Raw genomic sequence first — 11,098 nt, 5'->3', positions numbered from 1 at the left:
TGGGGGCCCTGGGGTTTTGTTTCCAGGGAACCGGAGGGGTGGGGGGGTTCCTCCCATTTCAGTTCCCATGCACTGACCCCCCAGCCCCAATGCGTGACGTGTCTGAGCCCAAAAGTCCAAATAGGATCCAGCCCCAACCCCCGGGTGCCCCTGCCACCCCACCCCCAGCCCTCCGGGTGTCCCCAGCTCTGCAGACCCCAGGCCCCAGATGGGAAGCCCAGCCCCCCTGAGTGCACCCTGGGGCACCCACTGCCCCTCATGCCCTCTGCAGTCTTCCCACCCCTGGCTGAGGCAGCCTGCGCCAGCTGGGGGCTGGCCCCAGACTCCGGGTGGCACCGGGACCGGGTGGGGGGGTTCCCTCTGGGGGGTTATTTGCTCTGTGCCCCATGCCCTGGGGAGGGGGAAACAGGGGTTCAGATCCTTCCACCGATCCCCTCCAGGGAGCACAGCGGACCCCTAGCCTGGGAACCCCCCAACCTGCTGCTGCAGAGGCACCTGGAGCCACAGTCCCACAGCGCCACCCAGGGGGGAGCGGGAGAATGGGCACGAGGGGGGTGGCGGCACCCAGGGGGGAGCGGGAGAATGGGCACGATGGGGGTGGTGGCACCCAGGGGGGAGCGGGAGAATGGGCACAAGGGGGGGCGGCACCCAGGGGGGAGCGGGAGAATGGGCACGAGGGGGGTGGTGGCACCCAGGGGGGAGTGGGACAATGGGCACGAGGGGGGTGGCGGCACCCAGGGGGGAGCGGGAGAATGGGCACGGGGGGGGTGGCAGCACCCGGGGGGGAGTGGGAGAATGGGCACGAGGGGGGTGGCAGCACCCAGGGCGTGGGGTTTATGCTGTGTCCCTCCTGGATCATCGAGCGGGTCCTCTGTCTCGCCCCGGGCGGGCCCTGTGTTCCCCCAATGCAACTCCTGGGGAACAGGGTGTCCTAGGACTCCTGGGTTCTATTCCAGCGCTGGGAGGGGAGTGGGGGCTAGTGGGTTAGACTCGGGGGTGGGGCTGGGGGCCAGGACTCCTGGGTTCTATTCCAGCTCTGGGAGGGGAGTGGGAGCCAGTGGGTTAGACCCGGGGGTGGGGCTGGGGCCAGGACTCCTGGGTTCTAGTCCAGCTCTGGCAGGGGAGTGGGGGCTAGTGGGTTAGACCCGGGGTTGGGGCTGGGGGCCAGGACTCCTGGGTTCTATTCCAGCGCTGGGAGGAGAGTGGGGGCTAGTGGGTTAGACTCAGGGGTGGGGCTGGGGGCCAGGACTCCTGGGTTCTATTCCAGCTCTGACTCTCATTTCCCCGAGCTGGGGGGTGCCCCAGGTGCCAGGAAGGCTCTGGAATGGGGAAGCCCTGGGGCACTTGCATGCTCTGGGAATTGGCCCAAAAGTCACCGTTCTGCACTAATCCTTCCTGCTCGGTTCCCATCAGTCGTCAGGGTGACAGGACAATGGGTCCCTCCCGCTGGCCCAAACCGCAGCCAATGGGCGCCGGGCTGGCAGCCCCGGGGGTATAAAGGCTGCGCGAGCCCCAAGCAGCGCTGCCAAAATGGACCGAATCCTGTGCCTCCTCCCGCTGCTGCTGTCTGTAACCATCACAGCCTGCTCGCCCCATGTGCCAGGTGAGAGGGGACGGGGCCCTGTGTAAACAGCCCCCACACCCCACCCCAGAGCCAGCTGCACCTCAGCACCGGGCAAGGGGGCCCTGTGTAAACAGCCCCCACGCCCCACCCCAGAGCCTGCTGCACCTCAGCACCGGGCAAGGGGGCCCTGTGTAAACAGCCCCCACGCCCCACCCCAGAGCCAGCTGCACCTCAGCACCGGGCAAGGGGGTCCCTGTATAAACAGCCCCCACGCCCCACCCCAGAGCCAGCTGCACCTCAGCACCGGGCAAGGGGGCCCTGTGTAAACAGCCCCCACGCCCCACCCCAGAGCCAGCTGCACCTCAGCACCGGGCAAGGGGGCCCTGTGTAAACAGCCCCCACGCCCCACCCCAGAGCCTGCTGCACCTCAGCACTGGGCAAGGGGACCCTGTGTAAACAGCCCCCACGCCCCACCCCAGAGGGGCTGCATCTCAGCACCAGGCAAGGGGGTCCCTGTATAAACAGCCCCCACGCCCCACCCCAGAGCCAGCTGCACCTCAGCACTGGGCAAGGGGGTCCCTGTATAAACAGCCCTCACGCCCCACCCCAGAGGGGCTGCATCTCAGCACCGGGGGAGGGTTTAGCTTCCCTTCTCCTGTCTGACGCAGGTGGTGGACAAGGAGCGGAGGGGGAGCTGAACCCCACCAGACGGCGCGCGACCGGAGCAGGACTCTGTGAGTGCCCAGGTCAGTGTCCCCTGTCATGGGGTGAAGTTGGGTTGGGGAGGAGCCACCCCCCCCATGTGATGTCTCCTGTCATTTCAGGCTGGTCGGGATCACGGCGCCAGCTCGCAGGAGACCTCGGGGTTGGGGCCAGACACAATGGGCTGTGCCCGTGTGACGGCATCGTCCCCCATGGCCAAGGCAGGGGTGAGAGCCGCTCCCAGCGTCGGGGGTGGGTGGGGGGGGTTGGGGGAGCACGGCCAGGGAATGGGATCTGCTAACGGGGCAGGGGTGGAGTTAGGGGCTAGTAACAACAGAGGCAGAGAATGGCACCAGGGAACGAGGGACGGGGATTTGAGTCTCATTACAGGGTGCAAGGAATGGGGTTTGGGGCTGAGGTGGAGGGGGGCAAGGATTGGGGGATGGGATTGAGGAGAAGAGGGGAGGGATTGGGCTCTGGTAACAGGGTGCAGAGAATGGCGTGTCAGACGGGGTGGGGTGCAGGTCTTGGGTCTGGTAACAGTGCGCAGAATGGGGCAGGGGATGAGGTCGGGTTTGAGATTGGGATCTGACACTGAGGGGAAGAAGAGGATGGACTGGGGTCTGGTAATGGGGTGCAGAGAGGAGGTTTGAGATTGGGATGGGATGCAGGGATTGGGGTCTGGCATTGAGGGGAAGGGGGAAGGCTTGGGGTCTGGCATTGAGGGGAAGGGGGGTCTGGGGTCTAGCTGGGGGAAGGCAGGAGACACCCCTGCTAAGCCCCCCCACTCTCCGTCTCTCCCGCAGGGCGTCACCCCCAGGGCCGGGGGAGACGGGGCCAGCATCACGGCCGCAGACAGCAGCGGTGCCGCGGGATCCCGAGCCGATGCCGGCAGCCGGGCCTGGCCAAGGGGCTGCTGCTGCCCCTCTCGCTGCCTGGGGCCCGTGGGGCCCTGAGCGGAGCCAGTCGGGGGCGTCGCCTTTCGCCCCGTCAATAAAAACCCAGCTCGGGGGGATGCACCTGTCTGGTGTCTGGGTGCGGATCCTTCACCCCTGACCTCTGACCCCACAGGCCGGGGTCAATATCGCCCACGGACGCCTCCCCCACAGTCACTGCACCAACCCCTCCCCCGTTCCTGGGGCACCAGCATTGGGGTGGGGGCGTCCTCTCGCCTTGCGGGGTGTTAACCCTGGAGCCTAGTGATGGTGGCTGGGATCAGCCAGGGGTGCGAGGATGGAGGGGCCCGGGGTGCCCCGACGGGGGTGGTGAGGCTGGGGAGAGAGAGGGGGAGGGGAGCCCCCCGCTCCCAGCACCGGGTCGGGGAAGGGGCGCCCGAGGGGAGGGGCCAGAGGAGGTGACACTGAGATGTGGTGGTTTTGCCAGTGGGGTTAAAGGTCGGAGGTCGGGGCCAGTGACCCAGGGTCAGAGGTTGCGGCCCTGGTAGGTGTTGGGGTCACGGCTCCTGTGGGGTCGGAGGTGAAGCGGACCGGGGTCAGAGGTCACCACGTGAGGGCGGGGCCAGGGCGGTGACCCGCAGACAAAACCACACGGGATCGTTTCCGGGGCCAAGACAAGAGGTCACGTTTCTTATAACAACACAATTCGAGCTATGACCACTAGCTAATCCCTACTGCCTCGACCCACCCCCCCCCCCAAAACGCCCCCACGCCCCCCAGTCTTCTGCAGCTGCTGGATAGTTACCGGTCCCGAGTGCAGCGAGGGATCGTGGCGAACTGGCCAGGAAAGCCGGGCACAAGGGAGGGCTGGGTCTCTGCCGGGCGCGCACCGAGGCCCTTCCATCCTGGCAGCAGAACGTGACCCTCCAAGCTTCCAGCTCGGCCTTCCCTTTCGCAGGCGTCCGTTTGAATCCAGAGTCGACCAGTCTTGCTGGGTCAGGCTGCCTCTGGGTCCGGTGTGAGTGATCCCCCGTCAGTGGCAGACGTGACTTTCAGCCTGGGGCCTGGCTTTGCCGTTTCTTCAATGGTACTTTTGTCCTGTTCCTTTGGGGGTGGACTCTTCTTGCTTGGTCAGGGCTGTCGTCTGCATCTTCAGCCACTTTATTTCACCAGGACCGGCTGGGGCGGGAGGTTGATTCCATCATCCCTCCGTCCCCCATCCCACATGGGACTGCACCAGGCAGATGACAGCCGGGCGTTGCGAAAACGAAGGTCGCAGCAGGGTTTACAGAACGGAGTGAGCATTTTAACAGGGAGCTGGGGACAGGCGTGAGGAACGGCAAACAGGGAGCAGAAGCTCCCATGTTGAGGCCATGCAAGTCCCAGCGATTTAAGCAGCAATTGGATTGAAAGGGAAACTCAATTAGCCAGTTCTTGGGGTACCTGGTTTTATGACTGAACGTAGCTTCATTCATAAAACTTTACTTGCGAAGTTCTATTAATCGAGTGAACAATTAAAAACAAGTTCATTGATCAGTTCTACAAGGTCACAGCCCGCAGGTGGTGCAGCGTGGGGGGGAGGGGTCGACACGGTTACCCTGGTAACAGACGTGCCGCCACCGGCAGCAGCTTCCCCCCCCGCTACCAACGGGTAAACTGAGGCATGGAGGGGGAGTTGCCCCAGGTCCGCCGGTGGGGGGGCCAGGGATGGACCCAGGCATCCGGGCTCCCCGCGGGGGGGTTTGTGTCCGTCCAGCTCAGCGCGGGCTGCAGCCACTGGGCCATCCGGGGCCACTCCCTGAGCTCGGGTCCCTCGGGCTCTCCCAGGCTCGCCCCTCCAGGGCAGCGCCCGGCCCCTGGGACAATCCCAGCTTCGCCGCGCGCCCTGCCCGGCCCCCCGGGCTCATCCCAATCCCTGAGCGGCGCCCTGGAGCGAGGCGAGCCTCACACACGCGTCCCACCCTCGGGCTTCACTCGGCACCTGCCCCAGGCCGGGTCCACTCGTGTCACCCCGTCCGCACTGGGGACAGGGACCAGGGTCTGCATGTGTCGGCCGGAGCCGGCCTGGGCCACGATTCCCCAGCTCCCCTCCAGTGCAGCCGGGCCGGGGTCTGGAGACTGAGTTCGCTCCGGGGACTCGCTCGGAGCATGAGAGATATCACCGAGTCTGGTCTGGGTGACAGCCGCGGTCCCCCAGCTCCTCCCGTCTGCCTAGACGGGACTCCTCTGTCCGGCTGTTCCCTGCCGGGGCCCTGTCACTGCCCAGGTGATGGTCCCATTCACTCTCCTGGACAGGGGCGGGGGGTCAGGCCATGACGTTCGCCAGTGACCTTGGTGCCTCGGGCAGGGTCCTTTGGAAGGGCTCGATCCAAAGGTTAGAGCGTCACTTTCCTCACAATGCGACATTCAGAAGCCCGGGCAGGTGTGAAAGCCGCTCAGGACCCGCCTCGCAGCGTGGACGGCGCCTGGTCCCGTCGCTGCTCGCGTCCCTTCCTGCCCTAGGCCCTGTCCCCACCCTCACAGCGGGGGCTGGTCTTGTCCGAGGCGCTCTGACGCCGCTCAGAGGAGCGTCTCTCTCTCGGCCGTTTGTTTCAGCGAATATTTTCCTTGATGGGGCGCCAGTGTCCTCCACCGCTGTCGCTCCTACCGGAGTTTCCAGCCTTCCCGCTTTGGCCAGGTCATCCGCTCGCTCGCTCCCAGATACACCCGTGTGTGATGCAGCAGGGAGCAGGGTGGATTGACCGGGGAATGTCCTCTAGTTTTACTGGGACTGGCTGCATTGGGGATGGGAGAGCAGGGGATGAGCCTGTCACCTGAGCCAGGAAGGGGGTGGGGCCAGGTGACACCTTGGCCCTGGAAACTGGACAAAGGCTGGAGGAGGAGGTGGGGGGAGGGGGAAGGAGCCTGCTGTGGGGGGGTTGGTTTCAGTTTGGGGCTGGGTGGAGGAACGCAGGGAACCCCAGGGCTGGAGTCTGAGCTCCCTGCCCCCCAGAAGGACTTGACTGAGGGGTCCTGGTTGTACCCACAAGCTCTGCTTGAGACTGTGTTCCTGTTGTCCAATAAACCTTCTGTTTTACTGGCTGGCTGAGAGTTTCGGTGAATCCCAGGAAGAGGGGTGCAGGGCCTGGACTCTCCCACACTCCGTGACAACTGGTGACAGCGGTGGGATCTACTGCACCCCGTGGACGGCGCTTCCTGCAGTAAGTGACTGGGGAACAGTAAAACGAAGGGGCATTGACAAGGACCAGGCGTGCTGAAGATTCAGAGAGAGACGGTTTCAGGGGGCGGTTAACTCCTGGAAGTGTGTGACCAGAGAGAAGGACTTTTGCAGTAACAGGGTCCCCCGGGGGATTGCAGCGAGCGGTCCCAGGGGCGGAGGAGTCTGCAGCTCGACCCTGGCAAAGAGGTGGTGACCTCAAGAAGGACTGGCACCCTAGGGGTTCTTCCTGGAAACCGTGGGAAGCTGCCCGGCCTGCGAGTGGCCAGCAGGGAGATGTACGCTAAACGCCTTAAGAGCGACCTGGTGGAGCTGTGCAGGCAGAGGGGGCTGCGCATCGGGAGGTCCACCAAGGAACAGCTGATTGCCCAGTTGGAGGAGGGGGATCGCTTGGATGACCCGATCCCTGTCCCCGAGGGAAGCCGCCCAGGGGATGCAGCGTGGGCCCTGCGGCCTGACCGGACTGGGAGCATCCCGAGACCCTTCCTACCTATTGTCACAGAGTCCCCAGGCGATGCTCTGGAACTGCTCCCCACGAAGCCAGTCAGGACTCTGGGGGAGTCTCCTCTCTGGGAGCAGCCTGTCTGCAGGACACACAGCTCCCCCGGCTTCCCCCTTCCTGGGTCTGACCTCGGAGCATTCAGCCTCCTCTGCCCCTCCGTGCGCTTCCCACACTGAGTCCGCCCGGGCGGGGTCCTGGGGAGGCCAGAGGGTCCTGCCCCCCAACACCGCAGTCAGACGTGACTCTCAGCCAGCCAGTAAAACAGAGGTTTATTAGACGACAGGAACATGGTCTAACACAGAGCTTGTAGGTGCAGAGAACAGGACCCCTCAGCGGGTCCATTTTGGGGGGCCGTGAACCAGATAACCACGTCTGCCCTTCACTCCATGTCTCCAGCCAACCCCAAATTGAAACTCCCTCCAGCCCCTCCTCCTCTGGGCTTTGTCCCTTTCCCAGGCCAGGAGGGCACCTGATTCCTTTGTTCTCTAACCCTTTAGCTCTCACCTTGCAGGGGGGAAGGGCCAGGCCATCAGTGGCCAGGAAACAGGGTGATGGCCTGTGACGAAGTGGGACTGTTCTTAATGTTTCCTCCGAATACTGTGGGGGTGCCTCAGTTTCCCCTATGCAGTTCTTAAGTATCTAGGGGGTGGGGTAAGGGTGTATGATCATTGCAGAGCCCTACAGGGCAGGTGTGCAGGGGTCTGGACACAGAGAATGGCCGACACCCTGTTTCCTGGCCACTGATTGCCTGGGCCCTTGTCCCCTGCAAGGTGAGAGCTGAAGGGTTGGAGAACAAAGGAATCCGGTGACCTCCTGGCCCGGGAAAGGGACAAAGCCCAGAGGAGGAGGGGCTGGAGGGAGTTTCAATTGGGGGCTGGCTGGAGACATGGAGTGAAGTGCAGACGTGGTTGTCTGACTCACTGCCCCCAAAAATGGACCCAGCCGAGAGGTCCCGTTCTCTGCACCTGCAAGCTCTGTTTTAGAGCATGTTCCTATCGTTTAATAAACCTCTGTTTTACTGTCTGGCTGAGAGTCACGTCTGACTGCGGAGTTGGGGGGCAGGACCCTCTGGCTTCCCCAGGAGCCCGCCTGGGCGGACTCGCTGTGGGAAGCGCACAGAGGGGCAGAGGATGCTGAATGCTCCAAGGTCAGACCCAGGAAGGTGGAAGCCGGGTGAGCTGTGTGTCCTGCAGACAGGCTGCTCACAGAAAGGCGACTTCCCCAGAGTCCTGACCGGCTTCATGGGGAGCAGTTCAAGAGCATCGCCCAGGGACTCCGTGACACGGCCATTGTCTGTGTCCAGATCCCTGCACACACCTGCCCTCTAGGGCTCTGCAACGATCATACACCCTTACCCCACCACCTAGATACTTAAGAACTGCCTAGGGGAAACTGAGGCACCCCCACACTATTCAGAGGAAACATTAACAACAGTCCCACTTGGTCACATCTCTCCCCCCTTCAAGATCGAACCGAGCGGGGTCACTTTAGCCGGTGACCTGGGGAAGTTCGAAGCCACCAACGTTCCCATGGATGCCCCAGCATCTCTCCCGTTCCTTGGTGGGGAGTTACACCAGGCCCTTCCAGTTTCATGCCCTCCCTTAGGTCGGGGGTGGTCGATAGCACTTGCAGGCCGCATGTGGGAAGGTTTCTGCAGCCCGTGCCCTTTGGCCACCCCAAAACCTCAGGGGGTCAAACTGGGATTGGGTCTTCTCCCCAACAAGCTGGCCAAACACAGCCACTTGGTTTTCGGACTGTTTAACTTTCTTAACAGCTTTCATTCCATCTGAGACCTTATCAAAGCTATCCACACTGGGTCTTTCAACAGGACAGTCAGTGGATCCATTCACAACAGAAAATTTCTGGCTGTTAGGAACTGAAACTTTCTTGATTAAATCACTTTCACACCCTTCAGTTGCAGTAAACTGCTTGCAAAGACTCCATGAGGATTCCTTTCCCGAGGGGCTTTTCTATGCAACAATTCACCCCTCCCAGAAATTCTGCTCTTACCCTCTTCACCTAGGGCTTGCTCTAGAGGAGCACTTTCCTGAGCAACAACAGACTCTTTCTGGGTCTCCCTTACATCCAGAATTACCTCTGGCCCATCCGGTGGATTCCTACACAATCCCCTTCCAGGCAAACTCACAGACTTCCTAGATAAAAGGTCAGAAGCATTCTCCTTTCCTTTGCCACACACAAGTTCAGGAATCTTTTCCTTCTTGCTACAGGTTTCCACACCCTCAGTAGGTAACACAATCAAATCACCTTCATGCTCTCCTTGTGCCCTGGCTAGGATCTCACCCTGATCAGATGGAGTTGCGACACCCTTTCCCAACAACACACTAGCAACAGGCAAAATACAAGCAGCAGAATTGTCGGGTCTCTGGGATTTTGCATAGACCCTAACTGGATGCGATCTAGTTACAGGGCCATTCTCCCAAGCAGACACAAACTTAGGACCCTTCCCTTCCTGGGCTTTAGCTGAATCCAGAACCAGCTCTGAGACAACTGCACGACCCTCAACCATCACAGGCTGAAAGGCCCCTTCTGTCTGCTCCACAGATGAAGAAGAGCCGGACACACTTTCTCCTTTCCCAGACACACAGCTTGGGACCTCTCTCCCCTTGTCCCAGCACACAAGGCTGGTCACAGACAACTGCTTGGAGACCAGGGTAGCTCCCTCCATAGGCAAGTCAATACCCCTGACAGACACAGCCACGTTTCCTTCACTGTCCCAATTCTCCACCCAGCTAACAGGTAAGGTCCAGGGCCACTCATCTTCCACTCTCCTCGCCTTATAGAATCATAGAATCATAGAATATCAGGGTTGGAAGGGACCCCTGAAGGTCATCTAGTCCAACCCCCTGCTCGAAGCAGGACCAATTCCCAGTTAAATCATCCCAGCCAGGGCTTTGTCAAGCCTGACCTTAAAAACCTCTAAGGAAGGAGATTCTACCACCTCCCTAGGTAACGCATTCCAGTGTTTCACCATCCTCTTAGTGAAAAAGTTTTTCCTAATATCCAATCTAAACCTCCCCCACTGCAACTTGAGACCATTACTCCTCGTTCTGTCATCTGCTACCATTGAGAACAGTCTAGAGCCATCCTCTTTGGAACCCCCTTTCAGGTAGTTGAAAGCAGCTATCAAATCCCCCCTCATTCTTCTCTTCTGCAGGCTAAACAATCCCAGCTCCCTCAGCCTCTCCTCATAAGTCATGTGTTCTAGACCCCTAATCATTTTTGTTGACCTACGCTGGACTCTCTCCAATTTATCCACATCCTTCTTGTAGTGTGGGGCCCAAAACTGGATACAGTACTCCAGATGAGGCCTCACCAATGTCGAATAGAGGGGAACGATCACGTCCCTCGATCTGCTGGCAATGCCCCTACTTATACATCCCAAAATGCCATTGGCCTTCTTGGCAACAAGGGCACACTGCTGACTCATATCCAGCTTCTCGTCCACTGTCACCCCTAGGTCCTTCTCTGCAGAACTGCTGCCTAGCCATTCGGTCCCTAGTCTGTAGCGGTGCATTGGATTCTTCCATCCTAAGTGCTGGACCCTGCACTTATCCTTATTGAACCTCATCAGATTTCTTTTGGCCCAATCCTCCAATTTGTCTAGGTCCTTCTGTATCCTATCCCTCCCCTCCAGCGTATCTACCACTCCTCCCAGTTTAGTATCATCCGCAAATTTGCTGAGAGTGCAATCCACACCATCCTCCAGATCATTTATGAAGATATTGAACAAAAGCCTTCCCACCCTGCTGACTAGACAAAGCCATCAGCTCACAAGGCTGCCTGGGCTCATCCAGACTTTCCTTACCCAGCACCTTGCCACTCCCAATGGATCCCCTGCCCTGCCTGTCTCTCCCCCCCTCAGCTGGGGTCTCAGCTCCCCCTGTGCTCAGCGCTGCCCTTGCTGTCCCAGTGGGGGTAGGCAGCGAGCTCGTTGCTTTCCTCACTGCATCAGAACCAGCGGGAGCCCCCTCTCCAGTGTGCAAGGGGGGCGGGGAGCCCCAGGGGTCTGGTTACAGGCAGGCAGGTAGCCTGAACCTGGCCGCTCCTCCCTGCTGCCAGCCAGGTCATCTGCATTTTCACTGACCCTTTCCCTCTCCGCCGATTGGTTCCCTGGATTCAAATTCACACCCTTGGCAGTTACAGGAGCAGGGCCTGGATCCTGTCCCAAAGAGACACAGTCACCCCACAACAGGGTC

Source organism: Eretmochelys imbricata, chromosome 24 (genome assembly GCF_965152235.1).
Source record: "Eretmochelys imbricata isolate rEreImb1 chromosome 24, rEreImb1.hap1, whole genome shotgun sequence".
Classification (NCBI taxonomy): Eukaryota; Metazoa; Chordata; order Testudines; family Cheloniidae; genus Eretmochelys; species Eretmochelys imbricata.
The sequence above is the reverse complement of the archived record's forward strand: the minus strand, read 5'-3'. Positions refer to the sequence as shown.